Below are 8,960 nucleotides of genomic sequence, written 5' to 3' on the forward strand. Positions count from 1 at the left end.
CCTGCATCTGCTGCATCTGTTGTGTGTCTCCCTCATCTCTACTCCTTGGTTGTCCAAGGAACTGTGACCTCTGCCGCCAGAGTTGTCAGTTGTGATTTTTTTTTTAAATAATTCTTCAACTAGGGCCTTCTGATACTGCAGCATCTTATTAGACCTGTCTGCCAATGGGAATGAGAGATGGAAAGTTCTCCTTGTAGCATGGGTCTAGAAGGGTGACCAACCAGTAACTAGTATTTGCCAAAATGCATACAAAGCGAGGGTCACGGGAAAGGCAGCAGAACATAAACTCAGCCAAGTGTGTCAGACTGCCAAAAGCCAAGACTTCCCTGTCCCCACCAAGAGGACTACTGTCTATATTCTCATCCTCCTCCTCATCCTCCCTCTCCTCCTCATCTTCAGGCCATCCACGTGGAACAGATGGGATGAAAGTTGTGTGGATAGTACAGTCTGTAGCGCAGGCAACCGGTTCCTGTTCCTCCTCCTCATTATCACCTAATCCGCATTTACAAGATGAAATGAGGCTGGGCTATGTAGCATCACTCTGTATAGTTTCTTACTCCATCTTAACTAGCTTCAACTGTAAAACCGCCTCTTTAATTGTGAGCAGCGAGAGTTTCAGTAAACAGAGGAGCAGGAGGGTTTCTCTGATTATGGCGTCATCGCCACTCACCATATTGGTCGAGTCCTCAAAGTTTTGTAGAACTGAACAGATGTCATACATTCATGCCCACTCATCAGCTCTCATATGCGGAGGCTGAATGGAATACCGACAGGCATGTTGTAACTGGTATTGATGTGGATTTATTTTTGATTTGGGTAGATTTACCCCTGTGTGTACTGTGGCCTATCCTGATTAGACAGAGTCTTATTGAGCGCTCAAAGAAGGAAAGACGCCACACAATGGTTAGCAGCAATACCTTCCAGCAAAAACTCTGGAAGTTTATTGAATATACTTGGTTTTATCAGTTGTACAGAAAGGAGTGGTTACTCATTAACATAAAGGCTTTACTTCTTAGCTAACTGGTCAGTTTAAATGCATGAACATATATGGGTGTCCGACCTGGGGTTATTTAAACACCACGTGATTTACTGTCCGGAGTCTTGCACTTGTCAGCAAGTCTCCAATATCGGCCGGACCACCTGGCCTAAGTTCCTCATTCCCTATGTCTGCTAGATTTTTCTCAAATCACAAGACAATGAGATGACTGGATAGCAGGTTATTTCCACAAACTAGTTACAAGGTTCAAACTGTGAATATGTATCTGTGTGCAGTATATATGAGTATATAGCAGTACAGTATATAGCCCATATAAGAGTACATGAGTATATAGCCTATAGCAGGTAAGTGAGATCTATATGAAATACATATATATTTCCATAACAATCCTCCCTTAGATAACACTTGCCCTAAAATCCTGCTCCTGGCCCAAAGCGCTGCAACTCTTTTATGCTGCCAATGGACTGACATATGCCTAGTGCATGCATCCTCCTCTGTACATACTTTTCGCAAATGGGCAGTCAGGAGATCTGGGGGTGTGGTGCAATGTAATCAAAGTCTCTTAGTTAGCAGTCTATGCAGTCAGTGCATATGTATTCTCCGTCAGGTAGGTAATTTATTCAGTCAGTGAGGTCATCCACAGCATCATTCCAGCTCAGGTGTATCTTCTGGTATGAAGGCCTTTTCGTGCAATGCGATGCGTGGATCCAGGTGGGGGTTCTCCCTCCAGGTTGGTGGCGTCAGCACTTGGTGAAGGGCCATCAGATCTGGGATCGAGTGTTTCTTTTTACAGACTTTTTCCACCAACACTCAGCAGTCTCCTGACTTAAGGGCGTGCATACCAGGCACCGAATCTGGACCTGGCAATGAGGGAGAAAAACTCGAGAATGGACATTAGCAAAATTCTTGATAAATTCAATTACACATGCAGACAAAGTATCATATTGCATAGTCAACTGCTAAGCGAAGAATACCCCTAAAATGGGTTTGGACACAAATAAAGTTTCATATTGGTGACAGCTTTTTCTGATCCTATGGGAGTGTCTAATGCCAGGGTTTGTCTGTCTCTTGGGCAAAATTTTTTAGCATGCTGCTCTTAAGTGTCCCACCTAGTCTATGGTGTGGGATGGTGAGTAGTGTGTAGGCCTAAGTCTGACCCTACTGCTGATCAGATCCTTTGTGTCAGGTTTGCTGTGTATGCGGGTCCCTGATCACTTGCTATTGCTTCTTGAAACCCCATATCTGCACACTATTTTTGAGAGTAGCTTCTTTGCAGTAGTCTTCGCCAACCGGTTCCTTACTGGGAAATCTTCAGGCCAGACGATGTGGGGGAACTTTTCCCGCTTGTCCGATGTTGAATTTTGTCGGAGGCCAAACAGCTGCAGGGAATCTTTGCTGTTAAGGTGGGAGTTGAGTCCAATCAGGTCATTTATCTGTGTCTTCATTTCTGTGTGTGGGCCATGTGCCCATTGAACCACCGTAGAGTACACACTTTGAGGTAGACTGGGTCTGTCTTGAGGTAGACGGTTTGAGGTAGACGGTTTGAGGTAGACTAGGTCTGTCTTGAGGTAGACGTTTTGATGTAGACGGTTTATTGGAGCCCAGTGCTTTTGGCCTTCGCATCCAGCTTTCCTTCTCCTCCTTCCGAGTCTGATCCTGTTACTTCTTGTACAGGTTTCAGGAAGTCATTTTGTCAGGTTTAGTGACTGGGTTGTGGTAACTGACATTCTCTGAGCTGATTGTGGGATTTTAGCTGAGGTTTCGTCTCTGTCCGCGCCTCCCTCTGTATGAAGACTCAGGTTAGACTGTGTCAGAGGAGGACTTGGGACTCTGCATTGGTACCGATCCAGTCGTCATTCTCCGGGGATGAGGGGGAAGGTCAAACTGTTGTAGCCTTGGGATGCCTTCGGACTCATGCAGCTCGTCTCGGAGAGTGTTGCCGTGGACTGCCAATCGTAGGACTGTGCTGGAGAAGAAGCTTCCCCACGAGAGGGTGGTGGAGGACAATCTTCTGAAATGTTCTCCATCAAATACGTCCTTTCTGGTAAAGGTGGGCACCATTCTTCTGCCTCAGAATTCATATCCACGTCAGAGTCTTCATCCTGGAAGTGATTCAGCTTGTTGGCTGGTGGAGGAGGAGGCAGCACTTCTGTCCAATTCAGAGATGGCATCTTCAATGGTTTTCCCATTGACTTCTGTTTGCCAGGTTTTCTCGTCTTCAGTCGTCATGTAGTAGCCGTCCGGCTCTACGACCTCTCCTATTTTCCATATTGTCTTCCTCCGGCTGCTTCTTTGGCTGCCACGTCTGCCATGTTGATGCCCCGTGTCTCTACTGTGTTCAGTTTTCCGTGTGCCTTGACCTTCAACACTGCCACCTCTTTTAGTAGTTGAAGAGTGTCCAGCAGGTCTCTGATAGCTCCACGGTGCTTCACGGTCGATACGCTTGCTGTGATGAAGTTTCTTGCAGCCCAGATGGGTCCGAAGTCGGGTGCCATGACATGCGAGTACCTGGAAGTTTTTGTTCTTCGCAATCTGACAGGTCTTTCGTCTGCTCTATCAGCTCCGCTTCTTCGGCTGACAACCTTCTGGACCATAGAATGTCTTGATTGCTGGTCGCTGCACATCCCGTGTGGAACCTTCCTTCATCATTTGCAAAACTGGAGCCACCTACGGAATCTTGCAGATTTTTCATCTGAGGGTCCGTATCCGCATCCCCCTTGGGAGTGGGAGTAGAGACAGGTAACGGCTGAGAGCACTGAAGAGTGGTGGAGAGCAGGCTTGTCAGGAGGGCGTGTGCTGCGGGTATTGTGAGCAGCCTTGTCAGGAGGGCGTGTGCTGCGGGTATTGTTTTTCATGCAGGAGGGCCCCCCCTTGCAACTGGATCCAGGCCGGCTGAGAGGTTCTGTTTTCAAGCCTGGCCAGTAGCATGACCTTCTCCATCTTGGTCCTTCTTTTTCCGATTGGTCAGGACGGGATGGCTTCTCGTACTCAGTGAGGCCTAGAGTTGGCGCAGAGACTATGAAGTCTTTCAGTTTCCTGTACGAGATGAAGGTTGCAATGCGTTGATGCAATTGTACAGAGGCTGCATTAAGCCTGGAGCACCAGGGATCCAACACGGATCAAACACGGTTGCTTTGCTCACAGTCCTCAGGTTATGCACCATTCAATCTGGTCTGGTTCTCCTTTCACAGTCTTCCTCTTGATCGAGAGAGGCTGGGACCGCATGATGATTCCCGTGGGTGAGGTGGCTCAATCTGGCCTTGCTCTTCACAGTGCCGTGAGGGACTTCCATCTTCTGGCACAGGGTCAGCAGGGAAGCAAGCCGTTTGCTGGGGTCTTCCTCATCAGAGATGACATCTTGCTGAGCTTTCTTGCTCTCACAGGGGGTCTTTTTGCTGGGGCGTCTTCTTTACCAGCCAGCAGCAGTTCCTTTCACCCAGCTTGATCTCAGGTCAGCATTTGTTAATCAGTTTGAGGAGCTGAGTGGCTGCTTTCTGGTCCAAGGCCTGGATTAACTTCAGGGAGCACCTTCAGAATCTTGTCCAAGATGATCCTCTGACGCTGGAGCCGGAAGCAGTGCAGCCATTTCACGGAGCGGGTGTGGTCTCTCTGGGTTGAGAGTTTTCCTGGCCCATACCAAAGTTCTTAGGCCGTTTCTTGAACAGCAGTTCCACTTAGACCTCCAGTTGGTCAGAGGCAGTTTAGCTCTGGGTGATGAGCTGCGGATGCTGGGCCATCGGAGCGTCCGGGGTTGTAGACTTGAGTGACACCCGCACTGGCGCAACTTGAAGTCTCCCTTGGGCCATAGGCTTCTGGGTGCTATGTCCAGCACCTCCTTGGGTAGGCTTGCACCGGTTATTCGAGCGAGGCTCTTGTAGGACCTCCAGCATGGGCATGATTGATTCTTCTTGGGTCTGAGGTGGAGAAGAGGTCAAGGTCACATCTTTATGGGAAACTTTAGTCACCTTCAGTTCCTGCAGTGTGTCTGCGCTCCTCAGTTGGGGTGGGCAGGTCTCCACCGTAAACTGGAACAGGATGGAGTGTCTTGGCTGTGTCCACATGCTCAGGGGCTTGCGAGCTGGGGAACGTCTGTCTTGACCTTTAATTCCCATACAAGACACAGAGTGTTCTGATAGACTGGTAGTGTCGGGATTTTCACTTCAGACTGCACCAGTGTCCACAAGGAAAGATATGACAGCCCCCAGTGATTTGAGGTATTGGGTCCGCTGATGGGGTTTCACATGTCAGGGGCGTGACGTCTGGCGGACCTTGTTTGCCTCTGTCCTATGGACAGGGTTCTTCATTGTCTTCTGTGTTTCTTTCTTGGCCTATTCCTCTGCGTGATGACCTGGGTTGCCGCAGTGCTGTGCACCGGTTCCAGAAATGGCCAAGGTTGCCACAGTTGAAACACCTGACAGGTATTCTGTCTCTGCAAGGTGGTTGCTCCTCCACGTCAGTGGCCATCATGGGAGGGCCTGTCCTCCGTACTCCTGGGAGGGACTCAATTCTTCTGGCTACTGTAAGCAGGACATCTACTGCTATTGTCCTGTACTCAGGCCTGGCCACTATCAGCAGTCTCTTGACAGGTTCTCTTAGTCCATGCACAAAGGCCTGTGCCAACATCTATCCGTGTATCTGATCATGAATGGTGAAGCCTAAACCTTGGAATACTTGCCTCACTCTGCCATGAAACCTGTCTAGAGACTCTGTCTCGGCTTGTCTCATGTTATGCAGGCTGAGTGCTTGTCTGGCGTTGGCCCACTCTCTAAGCTGTTCAATTAGCTTTGATCCTGATTCCCAGGAATACACATCTAATTCTGATGGAAGCTTGAAATGTTCCTTCATGATTGGCCAGAGTGTTTCACCTGCTTTAATCTCCATTATGGACCAGAGATCACTCCAGGTTGCAGCATATGTCTGCCAGCTCTGCTGCATTCTTCGGTAAAATGGCATGGGGTCCATAATTGGGTCTGGCAGATTTCTTAGAATACTGAACACCTGACTAGGGGTGAAGGGCACATAGTGTAAGAGTTCTGGCTCTATCTGCCCCTGCCTACTATGCAGCATAATCTCTTCATGTTCATCAGAGGAGGAACTGTGCCACTGTGTGATTTGTCTTTCTGTGTGTGTGTACTTCCCCCCCCCCGAGACTGGAGCTCCGTGTGGCACATAGGATCTTCAGTCTCAGCAAGTGCAGTGTCTGATGGCCCACTCCTCCCTCCTGCTATCTGTTGTATTGAGAGGGCACCTGTGTTGTCATGTGTGTGGGGGGGGGGGTGATTCACTTTCTTCTCCCGCTGTTATAACCGTCTCTTTAGAGAGAGTGTCCTGTGGAACTAGGGACACTTCATTGTCTGGATCTGGCACTGGGCCAACGGGTGACGATGAACTGAGAGGTGGGAGAGGTAAAGAGAGAGAGGGAAGGGTGGAGGAAGTATTTGAAATAGGAGGACGTGTGCTGCAGGTATTGTGAGCAGCCTTGTCAGGAGGGCGTGTGCTGCGGGTATTGTTTTTCATGCGGGAGGGCCCCCAACGTGGGGGGTATGTCTGCTAGATATTTCTCAAATCACAAGACAATGAGATGACTGGGTAGAAGGTTATTTCCACCAACTAGTTACAAGGTTCAAACTGTGAATATGTATCTGTGTGCAGTATATATGAGTATATAGCAGTATATAGCCCATATAAGAGTACATGAATATATAGCCTATAGCAGGCAAGTGAGATCTATATGAAATACATATATATTTCCATAACAGTATTCAACTACTGCCCGCTGCTGCTCACAAAGCTTTGTCAACATATGTAACATTGAGTTTCAACGCATGGTGACATCGCACACCAGTTGGTGAGCTAGATATTGCTGAGGCAGTGGAATCTTTAGCCACTTGCGGAAATAGGCACACGCGTGATGTATTTTCTCAAGTTCAGGCAGACAAGACAAGCTAAGGCAGATCCGGGTAGGTTTCGAGAAACCGCTGAACTGGCCAGGCATGGTACGTGTGCGAGGTTGTCAATCTTCAGAGTCACCACCAGGTTATGGCCATTGTCACACATGACGATGCCTGGTTGGAGGTTCAAGGGTGAGAGCCACAGATCAGTCTGGTCTGTTAGACCTTTCAAAAACTGTACAGTGGTCACCAGTGTGAGGAGGAGGAGTTACAGGAACTGCTGAAGAAGGTGGGGGAAACTCTGATTGAACCAGGGCCTGCAATCATCGGTGTCGGTAGCACAAGTTGCATCCCAGGGTCCGACTTGGTTTCGGCTTCCACAATGTTCACCATGTGTGCTGTCAGGGAAATGTAGCATCCCTGGCCACAAGCACTTGTCCACGTGTCCGTGATTAATTGGACCGTCCCAATAACAGCGTTGGTCAGGACACTGCTAATGTTATGGGACATGTTCTTACTTAAGGCAGAGTTGGCACACAGGTAGAAATAGTGGCAGCTGGCGACTGAGTACTGAGGGATAAACACCACCATGAGGTTGCGGAAAGCTTCCTTCTTCACAAACCTAAAATGCAATATTTCACAAGCAAGGAGTCTGGAAATGTGGCTTTTTAGTATTATGGTCTGTGATTGAGTGGCTGTGTATTTATAGTTGTGTTCCAGGGACTGGGGTAGGGACAACTGAACGCTGCGCTGGAACAAGGATGTGGATATGGACATGTTTGCTGACAATAGTTGCAAGTGTGCAACGATAGGTGCAGGGTGATAGGCATCTTCGCCTACGTCATGGACAGGGAATTGGTGTGCCTGTAGAACAGGGGAAGAGGCAGTGGTGTCACCCGCAGACACTGTTTCTGGACCCTGCCATTTGGCCCAACTAGTCAGGTGCTTTGCTGTCAAGTGCCTGAGCATGCTGGTCATGGTCAGGCTGGTAGTTATGCTGCCCCTGCTGATGCTGACATGGCAGATGCTTCAAATGGCCTGTTTTAGGAAAACTAGGCTGTCTTTAAAAAAGCGCCAGACTCTGGAACACCTAACCCTTTACCTGGCAACTTCACCCGTGTTGGTGCTCTGGGGAACCACTTCGTCTTTCACTTGAACACCCTGGTCCTGCCTTGCTGACTTAACAACATCACTTGTTCGCAATTGTGTCTCATCATCATCCAACTCTTGCGACAGTAATTGCATTTCCCCACCGTCGCCTTCTTGTCACCATGGCTGCTCAAATATTTGGGAATCGCTATCTGCAATCTTCTCATGTCCCCCTTGAAATGGGCAGGGCAATAGGCCAGAATCTATAAATAGAAATATGAACAGCTCTTTGGAGTGTCAAAGTGTGGGATCACTTGTCTCCAGGCACTTGTCATGGTGGGAGGAAGGAGGATCAGGGTGAGGATTACGTGATCCAGAATCTTGGCTACTGAGACTGGACCGTGTGGAAGACAGGGTGGTTCTTGCAACTGACTGGAAGCATTATCTGCTATCCATCCAACAACCTTTTCACACTGGTCTGACTTCAAGAGTGTTGCTCCACGCCCCCCCTACAAAGTGGGACAGGAAGTTAGGGTGACATGATGTGTGTGTTTGTTGTGCTCCCGCAGCAGGCATAGTTTCACCTTGCCCACAGCCTGGGCCTCAGCATCACGTCCACTTCCCTGTCCCTTGCCCATTTTAAACTAGGCATGATATTTCCCTGCTGAAAAAACTTTGCAGGACTAGTATCTCAAGAAAATTTGCACACCTTAGATAGACTTGTTACACTGCAGGAGCAATATGGTGATGCTATTGCAACCAACTAAGTCTGGCTGTATGCTTTTGATGCACAACTGCCGAAGTATAAATTGCGTATAATAGTTCCCTGCTCAGGACAATTTGCAGGATTAAGAGCAAAAAGAATATTATTAACCTTGAGGGCTTTTGGTATGTGTTGCAGCAGAAAAACGTGCAATTAACCATATCCTGTCCTGCACGATCCCTTCAGCACAATCTCACCCTAAGTGCTGCTAACAACAGTA

This window comes from Dendrobates tinctorius, unplaced genomic scaffold, assembly GCF_039654945.1.
Source record: "Dendrobates tinctorius isolate UK_male_01 unplaced genomic scaffold, ASM3965494v1 ptg000011l, whole genome shotgun sequence".
Taxonomy (NCBI): Eukaryota; Metazoa; Chordata; class Amphibia; order Anura; family Dendrobatidae; genus Dendrobates; species Dendrobates tinctorius.